The sequence below is a fragment of the Dipodomys spectabilis genome, unplaced genomic scaffold (assembly GCF_019054845.1).
Source record: "Dipodomys spectabilis isolate Male_0828 unplaced genomic scaffold, ASM1905484v1 ptg000125l, whole genome shotgun sequence".
NCBI classification, from domain to species: Eukaryota; Metazoa; Chordata; class Mammalia; order Rodentia; family Heteromyidae; genus Dipodomys; species Dipodomys spectabilis.
In genome coordinates, this window is record NW_024870802.1 from 24260097 (window position 1) to 24275001 (window position 14905).

Below are 14905 nucleotides of genomic sequence, written 5' to 3' on the forward strand. Positions count from 1 at the left end.
CAGCATTCTTTCCTTTTTCCTTTCCATTGTTCCTTTTCTGTTGATTCTTCTCTACTTCCCTTCCTTTCTTAAAAAAATACCCATAATGTCTTTGCAAAAGCTATTATTCTAATCTCAAAACTAAGGAGAAGATTAAGACATAGGGGATGTTTACCTTGACGGCAAGGATCAAAGAGAAGGAAGATTAACATATTACAGATAAATGAACAGATTTGACTAGCAGATAAATTGAAGGAGAGAGAGAGAGTTGGAGGTGAATGGGCAGGAAGAATTGAAGATAACACATATATTTCCAACCTGAAGAAAGGCATGGCTTTCCTGCCCAATGGCTGTGTCAGGAACCTCCCAAGAAACACATCAAAACAGTGTCTCATGTTCTCCCAGCTTCCACGTAACATTCATGATAATGTACAAGAAGTGTTCCTTATCAATAAAGTGAAATATCTTCTATTTCCATGCTTTGCAGAGACAATACTTTATATCATAAATCTGCCCTCTAGGTAGAAGCAAGTGATAATTATTTCATTGGACATAGAGTTTATGATTCCTAGGTTGAATTTTTAGAAGGAAGCAAGAACTAGAGACATTAGACACTCATTTGTGTATGTGTGTGTGTGTGTGTGTGTGTGTGTGTGTATGTGTGTGTGTGTGTGTAACCATACATGGGAGAGCAATGTTCTGAGTATATGACACTGTAACAGCACGATTCTTAAATCAGAAATAAAAGAAAATAACCCTTGTGTGAGGTCAAGTGATTGATTTTCTCAGAAGACTGAGAAATTACAGGCCATTAATGAACTGACAATGAGGCTCTCTGATATTTGTTTACAATATAATAGTAAGATTTTATTTTATTGTTTTGTGCTCAAGCCCTAGCTCCTCTTTATTTTGCCAAACATTGCAGGGACCAGTCTCTCCTGCTTAAACATAGATACCAGTAAACATCAGATGTACCTTTGGCTTCTCCTAACACAAGCTCAACATTGTGATGTGAATACTTGATGGTTTTTGACCCTCAGAAGCATAAAAGCAAACCTACATAAAGAGCAGATGACACTCTTTGAAGGATTGTATAATGGTTTGAAGAGCAACAGTGAAGCAGAACTTTGGGTACAGGTTTGATGTAAACAGTGGCATTTTCCCTTTTCTGCTATGCTTAACTTCAGATCGTGGACAGGTCGCCTTTTATTCTTGCTCAGAGAAGCATTGCAGTGGAATAATGTACCATAAATTCTCTTTACCGTTGAAGTGAAATATTGCTAGCTCAGTGCTTTGTGAAGGCAATATTTCATATCATAAATCCACCCACATAGTGGATGCCAATGATGCTTAATTATTTCATTGGACATAGAGTTCATGGCTCTGTAGCTGAACCTTTAAAAGTTACTGTTGAACTCAGTTCAACAGAACTCTTACGAAAATTCATTTCCATTTTCAGTGAAAATTGTGCTTAATAACTGCTGTGAAGTGTATTTAATTATATATCAGTATGCTGACAACAAGTAATACATCAATATTATTTACAACGTACCTATTGACACATACATTTGGAAGGTAATAAAGAAAACTTACTCTTTTGCTGCAGGAAATAAGACATGCTCGCCTATGTCTATAAAACAATTCTTCAACTTTTCAAATATGTTATGTAGTGTATAGTTCCTTTAAACAAAAGTGACACCAGGGTAGAATAACATGAAATCACAATTCTATAAAGATATGTGCAGCTTTTATTTTGTGGTATAGAATCTGGAATGCTTATACTAACTTGGAGCTTTTAACTGGATGTTGTCAATTGTAATGGTGTAAAATGGAGATTACTCAGGGTTATATGGCTGATTTCGATATAGTGAACAGTTTTCATTGAGGAGAAAAACAGGGCAATGTTTTGATATTATTTTAGCCACATTTTCAGAGGTTCGAAATTTTGTTGTAGGTTTCAAGGATTATGAACACTCCTGCCAAATGAGCCTCCTAGAAGTGTGAATGTGGTTCTTATTCATCTAGCTTCCTATCCATATGTTATTTATATTATTACCTTACTCTGATTCATGAAGATTGACTTGTCTTCTATGTGTATTACCTAAGTATCATTTTCCTTTTACTATATTTTAAAAAACCTTCCAGACTCTGGCATCATCTGTCTTTTTCTAAACACTGCCTACTTTGAATTCAATATTCTATTCACAGTGCACAGGTCCTGTTGATTTCTCCAAGATGAAAACCTTCCTGGGTTGTGTGCAGAGACCTGAAGACAAAATCTGGCCCTAACATTGCTTGAGATTATTCATAGGAAGAATTTTCCAACTCTATCTCTTTGTTCCTGCCCAGAGCCATTGAATGCCTCTTAAATCACTGACAGAAAATTTAGGTCAACACATTGCCTCAGGTCATTTAAATTTCAAATCTGCTGCCATTTTCCTGCTTGTAGCTATCGGAGGAGAAGAGTGTTGTGCCTACAGCTAGCGAGCTGGAGCTGAAATCTGGCACAGGAAACTTCAACTCAGAGTTTAAAAGTTACTTATGCTCTGCTGAAGGAAGTTTGTCAGGAAGGTTAATGAGGCTAAATTGGCATTCGGACTTCTGACTCAGAGCTGAACTGGGGACTATATACAATTATGAGAACTGGTCTCTGTCAGATTTTGTACCACTGTGATTTTCTTTTGTAACTGCAAAAGGTGATAATCTGGCTCCACAAAAAGTGATCTGTGAGCAAGACCCAGATTCTCTGGTGTGAACCAAGTGCCTCACTTTTCCAGGTCTTATAACCAACTCAGAGTATGCATAATACTGTCCAGTCAAGATTAGTCAATTTTGGCCGCTATTGTAGACTGAATATTGTAGACTGAATAATTTAACCAAGAGAAACTCACATCTCCCAGTTCTGGAAGCTAGAAGTTTGAAATCAGGGTGCTAACTTTAATTTCAGCCTTCTAGTCACCATTTTGTTCCCTTCTAATTAGGTTCATTTTATGCTTATGATTATTGTTTGTACTCTATTATTTCTCCTTGTGCCTTAAAACTCTATTCTTATTCTTTCAACAGTTAGTCTTCAAAATGTAACATGCCTTTCCAAGTAAATGAAACTTTAACTTAAACAGTATTCCTACCATGGTTTTAAGTAATTCTGGACAGGTGAATTCTGACCACTTCTTTCAAGCCTTTAATTATGGAATGCAATATTCTATTCTATTTTAATTTTTCCTACCCAATTGGAACATGTTGTAGTTGTTGCTCTACACATTCAGCAATAAGTTTATATTTAATTTTTTTTGGCCGGGTTTATTTAATGGCCATCTTATCTTGTATGTCAGAGAATTTTAATTTACCTCCTTCTTATATTCTTTTCAGCAGTGAATGCTAAATTCTGGTTTATAATTTCTGAATGTATTTATTTTGTTCTTATTGAACCCCTTTTGCATTTATTATCATTGTTATATACTGTACAAAGGGCTTACAATTATTACATAAATCTGGTTATGAGTGCAGTGCTTCTTGGTTAGTGTCACCCATTCATGTGTTCTTTACCTTTTCCCTCCTCCTGTCCCTACCCACAAATTACATAGTTCATTTTACAGAGTTTGCACTAACTACAATGACTACATTTGCTTACTCTTCTTCCCTCCCTTTGTTCTTATTCTTTTTTAATACATATTTTTTATTGTAAAGATACTGTACAGAGGGGTTACAGTTACATGAGTAAGGTAATGAGTAAATTTCCTATCAAGCATTGTTACTCCCTCCTTTGTTTTTCCCCTATCATCCCTTTCCTCCACAACTCCCCAACTCCCTCATCCCCCCCCCCCCCCGCTTTGGTCCCCCCACACATACCTGAAGTTGTAAATAGGGATACAGGTTGACCCATTGTAACAATGTGTACATAGTATATAGTGTACAAGATACTAGATTGAAAACGAACCTTTGTTCTTATTCTTAAGAAAGCCAGGAACACATTCTAAGTCTGTAGTCATTTCTACTCATCATGTGAAGAATGACACTGCCTTTCTGTCCCCACAGTATTGTTAGATGACAATGAAATGGCAGTTTCCTTGTCAGTGATTACATTCATTTCCTAAGGCTTCTGTAACAAATGAACACAAACTGGGTGTTTTTACATAACAAAAATGTACTCTGGAGTTGGTGATTCATGTCTGAAATCCTAAGGCTGAGAGTTGAGGATTTCAGTTCAAAGCCAGTCCAGACAGGAAGTCTGTGAGACCTTCATCTCCAGTTAACCACCAAATAGCCAGAAGTGGAGATATGGCTTTAGTAGTAATACCATAGCCTTGAAGAAATAAAGCTCAATATGGTGCCTAGTCCCTGAGTTCAAACCCCACTACTGGCACAAAATAAAAAAAAAAACAGAAATGTGTTCTCTGAGGCTGGAGATCGAAGATTGAGATGTTACTAGAGCCATGTTTTTTTTCAAATTCCCTAGGGTAGAAACTTGTCCATGCCTCCCACATAGTTTCAGGTTGTTAACAGAAATCCTTCACCTCCTCAGTATGCCTCACTCCTATCTTTGCCTCTTTTCTCCTGGCTGCCTTCCTTGCGTGCGTTTCTATGTATCCTGCTTTATAAGGACAACAGTGATACTGAATTTAGGGCCAACCTTACTCCAACATGACCTTTCCTTGATTTAAGAGAAACTTGGCAATTTCTACTACCCTTAATTGTATTGTTTGGTCAATAAGTAGACTTTTCAATAAGGAATAACTTTACATTTCAAACTACTCAGCGATGTAATCTCCTTAAAAACATTTTAAAAGATTAGGAATTCAAATGTAAGCTGAAACTTAATGCAATATACTGCCACCGATGGAACAATTAAATTGAGGTGAAAGTTTGGATAAGCTACATACATTATAGGAAAGCTTCAATATATTTAATCTGGTTGGGAAATAATAATTCTATCAAAACTGACTTTGTTACTTGTCTACAATTCTAAAGTGAATCCCAATTGCATAAATGTCAATAGGTAATTAGAAAGAGGTCTCAGACATGAAGAAGATTTTAACTAATCTCAGGTTTACCTTATGCTTATCCCAGAGGGAGAGAAACAGAGAAGAAGATGGGGAGAGAGATAGAGAGAGGGAATGTGTGTACAAGTGTGTTTGTCACTGTGTGTGTGTGTGCACATGTTCATGTCTACAGTGTTGTATGCAGCAAATGTTTGTCAAATATCTGAAAGTGGCAAGTCCAGGGTGTTCCTTATCAGAGGAAGACAGTGATTTTCAGTGGGTGAAAAATTTAATGAGAGACTCAGTCATTTTACAGCTATAATCCTTCATACACCGTTGGTGTATCAATTTTCTATTACATAGCATGTGAATCATCACATTGCTGTGGAAATCATAACCACAGTTTTGAAAGGTCACTGATGATTTGAGGCCACTGTAGTCTAAACTATTTGACCAAAAAGCACTTGTTAGCTGGTACGCTAGTACACTTATTCTGCCACAGCAGGAGTGGCTAAAATATGAGTTCCAGAGTCATATCTTGCTGACCTTGATGAAAAAGACTGGCTCTGCAAATAACAAACACAGTGTCATAAAATTGCAATTTTTCTTAGGGCAACACAGTTAAGTATTAAAAATAAAAAGAAATTCTTTTTTGGTGTATCTGAGAAGATACTTGGTTATCCAAACCTTGCCTGCTAGAGCTTGTAGAGTAGGGTTAGGAACATATCACCTGGACAGCATTTACTAAGTTAACCTCTCAGGGTGGTCAGTTCTTTGCCTCTGTCCTTGTCAGAGGTATTCTGGTCAGTTTTTCTTTTTTTTTGTTGTTGTTGTATTTTGTTCTGTTTTTGTATTTTTTGCTTTTATCTTTTACTGTTTCCTTTAAGTAAGTATTTAAATGTTGTGAATGTGGATAAAATTTAAAGTTTTAGAGTTGTTCTCTAGGGACCTATTTAATATCTGTAAATAATATTTAATATTCATATTCTGCAGTTCTTTATTAAGGAATCCATTTCTCTTTGGTAACTATGTAAGTCAATGGATTACACTTGCCTTAGCATTCTTTTTTGTTGTTGTTGTTGGTTCTGGGGCTTGAACTCAACATCTGGGCACTATCCTTAAGCTTCTTTCATTCAAGGTTAGTGCTCTACTACTTGAACCACAGTTCTACTTCTGGCTTTTTTGCTAATTTATTGGAGATAAGATTTTCACAAAATTTCCTGCCTGGTCTGGCTTCAAATCCTAATCATTAGATCTCAGCTTCCTGAGGAGCTAAAATTACAGGGGTGAGCCATTGGTGCCCAGCTGCCTTAGCCTTCTTTTAAATCTTCCCAACAAGCTATTGCTTGGCTCTAGTCATTTCAACAAACTGTCATCATTTTGGGAAAATTATAAGATAATATGAAGTGAGATGGTTATCAAATTTTGCACTATTCAATTGAGAAGCAACTAAGCATATGTCGCCATTTTACTTCATAGTTGTTAATATTTAAGGAGAAATTCATTCTGTATATCATACTACCCAACAGCCCAGGAAATCATGTACGAGCAATGTCACAATCACACAGTTCTGTTGGAAAGCACTGCAGCCAAACATGACTACTTCATATAGTATATTTCCAAAATTTATAAACATTATAGAATCTCATTTAAGCTACTATATTTTACTCCATTAAAATATATTAGTGAACTAGCAGGGCTAGTGGCTTACTCTTGTAATCCTAGCTACTCAGGAGACTGAGAAATAAGATTAATTGCTGTTCAAAGCCAATCTAAGCAAAAGTCTGTGAGATTTTCATCTCTAATTAACTAGCAAACAACTGCAAGTAGAGGTCTGGCTCCAGTGGTAGCCATAATAAAAAAAAAAGCTCTGAATTTAAGCCCCAGTACTGTCTCTCTGTCTCTCTCTATCTCTCCCTCACCTCTCTCTCTTACACATACACACATACATGTGTATGTACATAAAAATGTTATTAGTGAACTAAAAGATAAAGCTATTTGTATCCATCATTTAATCCCTATCATTTACTTATCTAAGCAAAGCGCATCAAAAGACAGGTTCCTGTTAGAACAATATTATCTACTAAAGTGAAATTTGCTAATTTTTGTTTTTCACATTGGTAGATTTTTTTTTTCCTCTCTAGCACTGTCATGCTGTGTTATTATGGTCATCAGAACCTGTTGAGATTTATGTGACTGTACTTATTTTGAAGAGACAGGAGGTGTCTTGTTAATTTCAGTTATCTTTTCTTTTCTCTGTCTTCTGACATTAATTCAAGAGAGAAAAAGAGACAAAGAGTCAAATAGACAAAGAGAGAGGGAGAGATAGAGACAGAGACAGAGACAGAGACTGAAAAAGGAGGTCTTTTGTTCTCATTATTGGCGCATTTAGCCATAACATTAATAATATTAACTATATTTAACCATAACCACTAATAGGTGATTAATTTAAAAAGGAGAGATGTGTGGATTCTAATACAATTAGATGATCATCTTTAAATAAATGAGCTTCCAAGTAATTGGTTAAACTTTTTGCTAAAGTATTGTATGACGAAAGGTACATAGATCCTACATACAGTTCAATACATCAATGAACACATTGTTTTAAAGGCCTCCAAACTTTATGTGTGCTTCTTCCCATAATTATTCTTCTCTTTTTCCTCACAAAAAGTACTAGGACTTCTTATACCTTCCATGACTTCATCCTATTTTTTTTGCCATATAATCAGATAATATGAGGTTTTTATGTGTGCCTTTCTCAACTCAACATGTTTGTAAGAGAGCCATTCTTTCATTTTTATTCATGTCTAGTATTCCTTATATGTATATAATACATGTCTCCACCCTAATGTTGAGGATGAGGAGGAGATTCTGGGTTGCTATATTATTATGGTATGATTATACATTTCACTTGTTCATGCTGAGAGACAAGAAGGCTTTGTTCCATTCACATTTACTGGTATTTCTTTTGATTAAATCTCGAAACACATTCTTTTCATTTTATAATTTAAGTGCCTTGAGGCAGACTATAAATTTACCTGTCTCTTTTTCACAAATGCAAAAGTGTACAATTTGGAGTTTATTTGTTTTAAAGATATAGATAGTATGCATTTCTAGGAATATTTGATTTGACTCAGGGCAACAACAAAGCTATAAGACCTTTGCATCTTAATAAACACAGTCACTGGTGACTATGAGGAACCAACAGCAAAGACTCAGATAGAAGTATCCAGTAATTCTCTTTGCTACTAGTAGTTCATGATTTAGCTGTAGTTAGGATTTGTTGCAAAAATAACCAATGGAAAATGCCAGTCAGTGGTGCAGATTCAGTCTCATCCTTCATTTCTTCTAAGACAGGCTCTAGCCTTGGGGTCAGTCTGGAAAAATGACCTCAAAGTTTGCAGCATGAAATAGATAGATATCATGTTTTTCCCTGTAAATTGAGAGAAAAAGAGAGAGACAGAGAGACAGAGGATGTACTTACACCAGGAAGCCAGGCAAATAGAGGTCTTTTGTGTTCATTATTGGCACATTTAACCATAACAGTTTGATAAGTGATTAATTAAAAATGGAGAGCTGTGTGGATTCTAGATTCTCGGAGGAGGGCTTACTTTCTCAGCATGATCTCAAACCTTCTCTCAAACAATTATTAGCAAATCTAAAGGGCAGCACTAATGCAAATTCCTTTACAAGCCATTCTTGACATGATGAGGCCCCCTACAAGCAAGAAGCCAGAGAAACCATTGATTGGGATGTCTGAGAAGGCCCTGGTTCTGACCAGAACAGGCAGACTAAAGTTAACCTTCTATCTGAGCAAACAGACTCCATTTTGGATATTTATGTATTTCTAACATGAACGCACAATTGGGGCTGGAGTTTTAAACTAATAAATAAACATTAAAATCCCCAGCACATACCTTTACCCTTTAACATTCTTGAATCTGCATCCCTGGGAATGGGGGCCTAGAAATCTTTGTTTTTCAGGAGATTAGGGAAAATTCTGATGTGTAGTCAGGTGTCTCTAAGTAGATAGAGTCTGGTCCAGATGATAAAGGGTAGAAGTAGGGAGATGGCATGGCTTAATAGGAATGGAATTGTTATGTTACTTAAGAAAAAGGAATCACAGCTTTCATGTTTCTATTGACATTGACTAGAAAAGAGAAGTGCAATATATAGATCTCTTGTTTGGAGGCAGCTGGACATGGATGATTCCTGAAGCTCCTGAAAGGGTTGAGATGAGGGTGTCTTTTTGGATCAAGTCTGACACAGTGGCCGAATATTGTACAAGAACTACCCTATATGCTTTCTGGTGAACATCAGTCATCATCTTTGGATATACTGTCTGAGTTCTTTGGTTGACTTCTGTGGTGAATTATTAATCTGATTATTTTTCTAATTCTTCAGCCTGATTTTAATGATACATTTATTTCTAGATAGCATTCGTAAATATCAATGGGTGTTGGTTGAGCATATGGTGCTATTCCAGGTATTAGACTCCCTATTAACAATTCGAGGGTGAAGATATATTTTCGGTATTGATATACAAAAGCCCAACTAAATAAACATTCTACAAAACATAATTGCTTTGACATAGAGAGGCTTATAGAGAAGAAAATATGTTTGTTAAATTAATGCCAAATTAGTGTTAAAAATATACTTATTAGGAGCTCCTAATTAAAATTCAAAGTGAACTAAATTAAACAATGCCTTTAAAAGTGAATTTAATTTAAATCTGTGGTCATTACCAAATCATGGTAAAATAAGCATGATTATTGCATATTATTTTGATCTTCTCCAAATGAGTTGGTGAAGAATATTTTTCATATATGTGTTTACCAATTTCTTGTATGTAACTTAGTAGGGTCATTTTCTTAAGTCAGAAATACACCTGTGTTTCTGAACAGTACAAAATACTAAATGAGGATTCATTGAATCGTAACATTCTGATTCATTAATTCTGAATGCCATAATCAACAGGAAACACAAAGGATTATGTATGAAAACTTTGTTCATAAAACATACACCAGGATATATGTACTCTATAAATTACATTATTAAAAAACCAGTGCAAGTGCTTTCTCAATCTTTGTTACTGAGTTATTAAAGTGTGATTTGGGTAAAGGAAACACATTTTGGGGAATCTGTCCTCTATTGTTCTGGATAAAGCTATAGAAATATATATGCCATAAAAGCTTAAGCTAGATAAAATCCTCATACTGTTTCTATTGGTTTGTCTAAAACAAGATCTCAGGAGCTTGAAACCTCTTAGGTCAAACACAAGTGTTAAGGGGGTTTTCAACATAAGATTGGTCTCGCCATTTGTTAACTTTGGGTTCGATTTCTTCTTGTACAAAATATAGCTTTGCTGCATGAGTAAATATAAGAAAGTGGTTTTAAAAAATCATGACTGTTTTCTTTGCATAGCTATATGTTATAGGCCTGTAACATTTGGTGTTCTCCAAAACAGGGACTAGACCACTCAGGTTTATTTTGCTGCCTTCTCTGTTAGCAAATCTTTCTTGGAGGGTCCTTTCCTCTTCTGAAGTGGGTCTGCTCAGAGTCAAGCAGATTCCTTTCGTCCTCTGGGGCTCTGTTTCATAGTGTCTGCGGAAACAAATAGAGTGGGGTCATGTTTCATGCTGTTAAGGCGTCCATGTCCACTGTGTATGCTGTTTTACGAATAATACCCCCTACAGTGCACTCCACATATCAAGATCTTATTATATATAGATGTGATGCGAAGTCTATTGTTATACTACTAATCTATGCTAGGAATAAGCAAATGTTTCCCCCACCTCAGACAAAGGCCTAGTAGTCTGGAATTTAGTATGAACTGTGCATATCTGAACATGTGAACTAGTATATCTAAATATACATGAATGGGAGAGAATCCTATATTCAAAGCTCATTTTTATAGAATCAAAACGGTGCTTTAATATCACTATTTTAAAATACACTGTATCTGATTTGAATTTAAATTGTTGTTTGCTGAAAATACTTGGAGTTCATTTTCTTAAACTTATTGTAGGCTTTTCTTTAAGGAGAGAAACAACCCTAATTTACTTAATGTACATATGTTGACTTGGTTAATTTGTGCCCTTAATTATCAGGGTTGAAGACAAACTTAAAAGGCACAAATTGGAGCAGAGATTTGATACTGATTTGTTTTCAACAAATTTATCAAAAATTAAACAGAACCAATACTAGGTCCTTTCTTTTGTACTTTAGAATTTTAAATAAGGAAAGCATTCTTAGCAGCAGAATTGTAATAGTTTGTTCTTACTGGTGGTGATTTTATTGTTCAACAATTTCTCTGTCTAGGTAAGTTGTGTGAGAATTGGGAAGTATTCCAGGGTCATAGGAAAAGATATTGACAAAAGAAGTATCTACTCTGAGGTGAAGTCAGCGTTCCTCCAGATTGTACATATTTCTTGCTAGGCTAATGGTAAGACTTGTGGAAATAGAGAAAAGTTAAGCCGTTATATGGTAACTTTTTAATGAAAGGCATCATTTCTTCCAGTCACAGCCTAGACTGGAACTTGAAGTCTGAGCCTTACATTCATTTAGCTTTCTTTCTCATAACTAGTATACTTGAACCATGCTTATAGCCTGATATATTTGCTAGTTAATTGGAGGAGTCTCACACAATGTTCTGCCCTTGCTGGCTTTCAAGCATGATCCTTCAGTTTCCTGAGTTGCTAGGATTACAAGCATGAACCACTAGTACCTATGTGGGAACATTGTGCAATATCTTCTAACACCTTGATGATTGCTTACCTTTGGAACCTAAATCATCTCCTAGTTTTACAGTAGCCATTTTCTATACAGTTATTATTTGGTATTTTTATGTACAATAGTTTTTTTTCTGCATATGTGGTGCTGAGGAATTGAACCCAGGGCCTCATGCATGCAAGGCAAGCACTCTACCACTGAGCCACCTTCCCAGCCCATATGTACAATAGTTAATAAGCACTTGATGTGTACTTTTAATAATACAATCTAAAAGGTCACTTTTGATACAGTACATGTCCTCTATTGTGGGCAGTAAAATACTTCAGTTGTGGTAGAAAAATGTGATGAAGAAATACAATAGTTATCTCATAAAGAAATTGGGGGGGGGGGTCTGGGAAAGTGGGTCAGTGGTAGAGCGCTTGCCTTGCATGCATGAAGCCCTGGGTTCGATTCCTCAGCACCACATAAGCAAAAAGAAAAAAGCCAGAAGTGGCGCTGTGGCTCAAGTGGTGGAGCGCTAGCCTTGAGCCGAAGAGCTGAGAGGGACAGCATCCAGGCACAGAGTTCAGGCCCCACGACCTGACCCCCCCCCCCCCAAAAAAAAAATTGTGTGTGTGTGTGTGCTAGTTTGGGGGCTCAAACTAATGGCCTGGACATTGCCTCTGAACTACTTCTTTTGCTCATGGACAGCACTTGACCCAAAGAAACATAGGCTGCATATTTTCCCTCATTTATAATAACCTGAATAACCAGAGTATGTCTAGGATATTTTTAGTAGAGAATCACAATAGCTCAATAGCTAGGTGCATATGACCGTATAAAATGCTTATGGAAATGAACTCCAAGAAATAGAAACAAAAGGTTTTTATAGTGTACTGTTTGCACAGTTATTTTTTTCTTTTTTCCTTTGGTTTATGCTATTGCTACTTTTTAATTTCTGTATCCTTTATCTACTATATGTCTATCTGATTTGCAGAAGGGAAGGGAAATCACAGAAACGGTAGGACAAAGGGTGAACCAATGCAACAATGATATTCAGGAGACACTATGCTGGAAATGAACTTTACAATTCTGGGGGAGAAGTGCTGGGGGGAAAAGCAGGAGAAAATGAGGGAGGAGGTAACTTCTAAAAGAAATGTACTCACTACACTACTTATGGAGCTGTAACCCCTCTGCCTGTCACCTTTATAATAAAAAAAATTTTAAAAAAAAAGGATAGCACTTGAGCCACAAGTCCATGCTTTTTTTGTTTTTGTGGATTTTTGGGTGATTAACTGGAGATGAGTCCCACAGACATTCTTATTGGATTGTCTTGGAGGCACAATCTTCAGATTTCAGCTTCCTGGATAGCTAGGATTATAGGCATGAATCACCAGCACCTGGCAGGAAAATCAACTGTAATATGAATATTTGTGAAGGTAAATTTCAACCAAAGGAGTATACTTGTTTCAGAGCACATAAAAACAATTGCAAATATTAAAATTATTAAAAGTACTGGCTCTGTTTAAGATCTCAAATAATTATAAAAACATACTCTACATTAACATCCTATGTTCATATTAATAACTTGTTACCATTAATTCTATTTATGAATATTTCTAACATGTGAATTGTCAATATCCTTCTTACCTATGGAGCTTTTTTTTCTTCTTCTTGTTTTGGTGCTGGTCCTGGATCTTGATCTCAGAGTCGAGGCGCTGCACCTGACTTTTTTGCTCACACCTATGCTCTATTACTTGAGCCACAGCTCAACTTCCAGCTTTTTGGTAGTTATTGGAGAGAAGAGTCTCATGCACTTTCTTTCCTGGGCTGGTTTCAAACTGTGGTCCTCAGATCTCAGTCCTCGAGTAGTTAGGATTATAGGCACCCAGATAAGAAACACAAGCTCTAGTCTAAAACTTAGCTGATGAAATAAATCAATGAGAGGCTTACATTCTTTTGTTGAGAAGACTGAGATGTAACTGATAATTCAGTTTCACTGCCACAGTAGGTTGTAGCACATAATTATCCTTAGGCCTCATCAGACCTAAAAGAAAAGCCTGACACACCATGGGAAACTAGGTTCTGTATGCTTGGTTAATGTCCTATCACAGCATGGAAAAACAAGAAGGTTTGCAAGCTGTGATTGGAATAAGGATGTTTTTGTGGGATTTTAAAAAGTGCTTTTCTACCATAGAATTCTAAGTAGTTGAAAGGTTATCATCAAATTTCATATAAAATCTTTATTAGCTCTCAAGAATTAGTACAAGTAAAAACACTTTGGGGTATTAATCATCTAGACATGTGAAAGTACTAGCTGGAAGACACTGATTAAACAGAATCATTGTATAATCCAAGAAACATATTCTGTCCAAAAGGAATAAGGCCTAAAGAAACCAATTATTTCAATTATTATCAATGACTTTGTGATTTTACATATAAATATATATCCCATATATATTAGGGAAAATATGGGATGCCAAAAAATTCTGATTGTAATTACTCCGTACTTAAGCGCTTAAACTTTTTTATTTTTTGGTGTTGATCTTGGGGCTTGAACCTAGGGCCTGGGCACTGTCCCTGAACAATTTTACTCATTTAGTGCTCTACTAGTTGAGCCATAGCTCCACTTCTGGCTTTTTGGTGCTTAATTGGAGTATGGGCTGGCTTGGAATCATAATCCTCACCTGAGCTAGGATCACAGGTGTGAGTCACTTGCACCCAACTGACCTTTAACTTTCTATACCATTATCACTGTAAAGTTTTATAATTGCATTTCTAATTTATATTTTAATGCAGATAATTCTTAAGAGTATATTTGTTATGTATTAATTTCAATCATTTAATGTAACTTATATGCTATTTTTTCCACCTAAAATCTATACAGTATTTTATTCTTTCTGCATGTGATTTTTGCTATAGTGAATATAGGAACATCCTTCTGTATTCAGGACTTGTGGTCTGTTTGACTGGGAGAAGGGGAGATGGACTGAGTAAATAGTGCATTGCAGCATAAAAGTTGTTAGAACTTAAAAAGTCTGTGCAAGTTACTCCTGCATCAGTGCTCTCCGTGGACAGCTCAAAGTGTCCCGAAGCTGTTTCTGATGTCACTGGTAATCTATATAGATAATGGATCTCAGAAAGGGATTTTCACCAATTCGTATGATTTTGTTTTGCCTTTGTAATCATAAAAATATGTAGTCAGTTTCCACGTCTTTTAAGAAAGCTGGGCACTA

At 36.0% G+C, this 14905-nt stretch overlaps 2 protein-coding genes across 3 annotated transcripts in view; one reads left to right on the top strand and one right to left on the bottom strand.

The window, feature by feature from the left end:
- The window catches only part of Prkg1 (protein kinase cGMP-dependent 1), a 1051642-nt gene that overhangs the window by 576986 nt on the left and 459751 nt on the right, over window positions 1-14905 (top strand). The gene's annotated exons all lie outside the window — the stretch shown is intronic.
- Cstf2t (cleavage stimulation factor subunit 2 tau variant) overlaps window positions 1-14905 on the bottom strand; it is a 28117-nt gene that overhangs the window by 8632 nt on the left and 4580 nt on the right. The gene's annotated exons all lie outside the window — the stretch shown is intronic.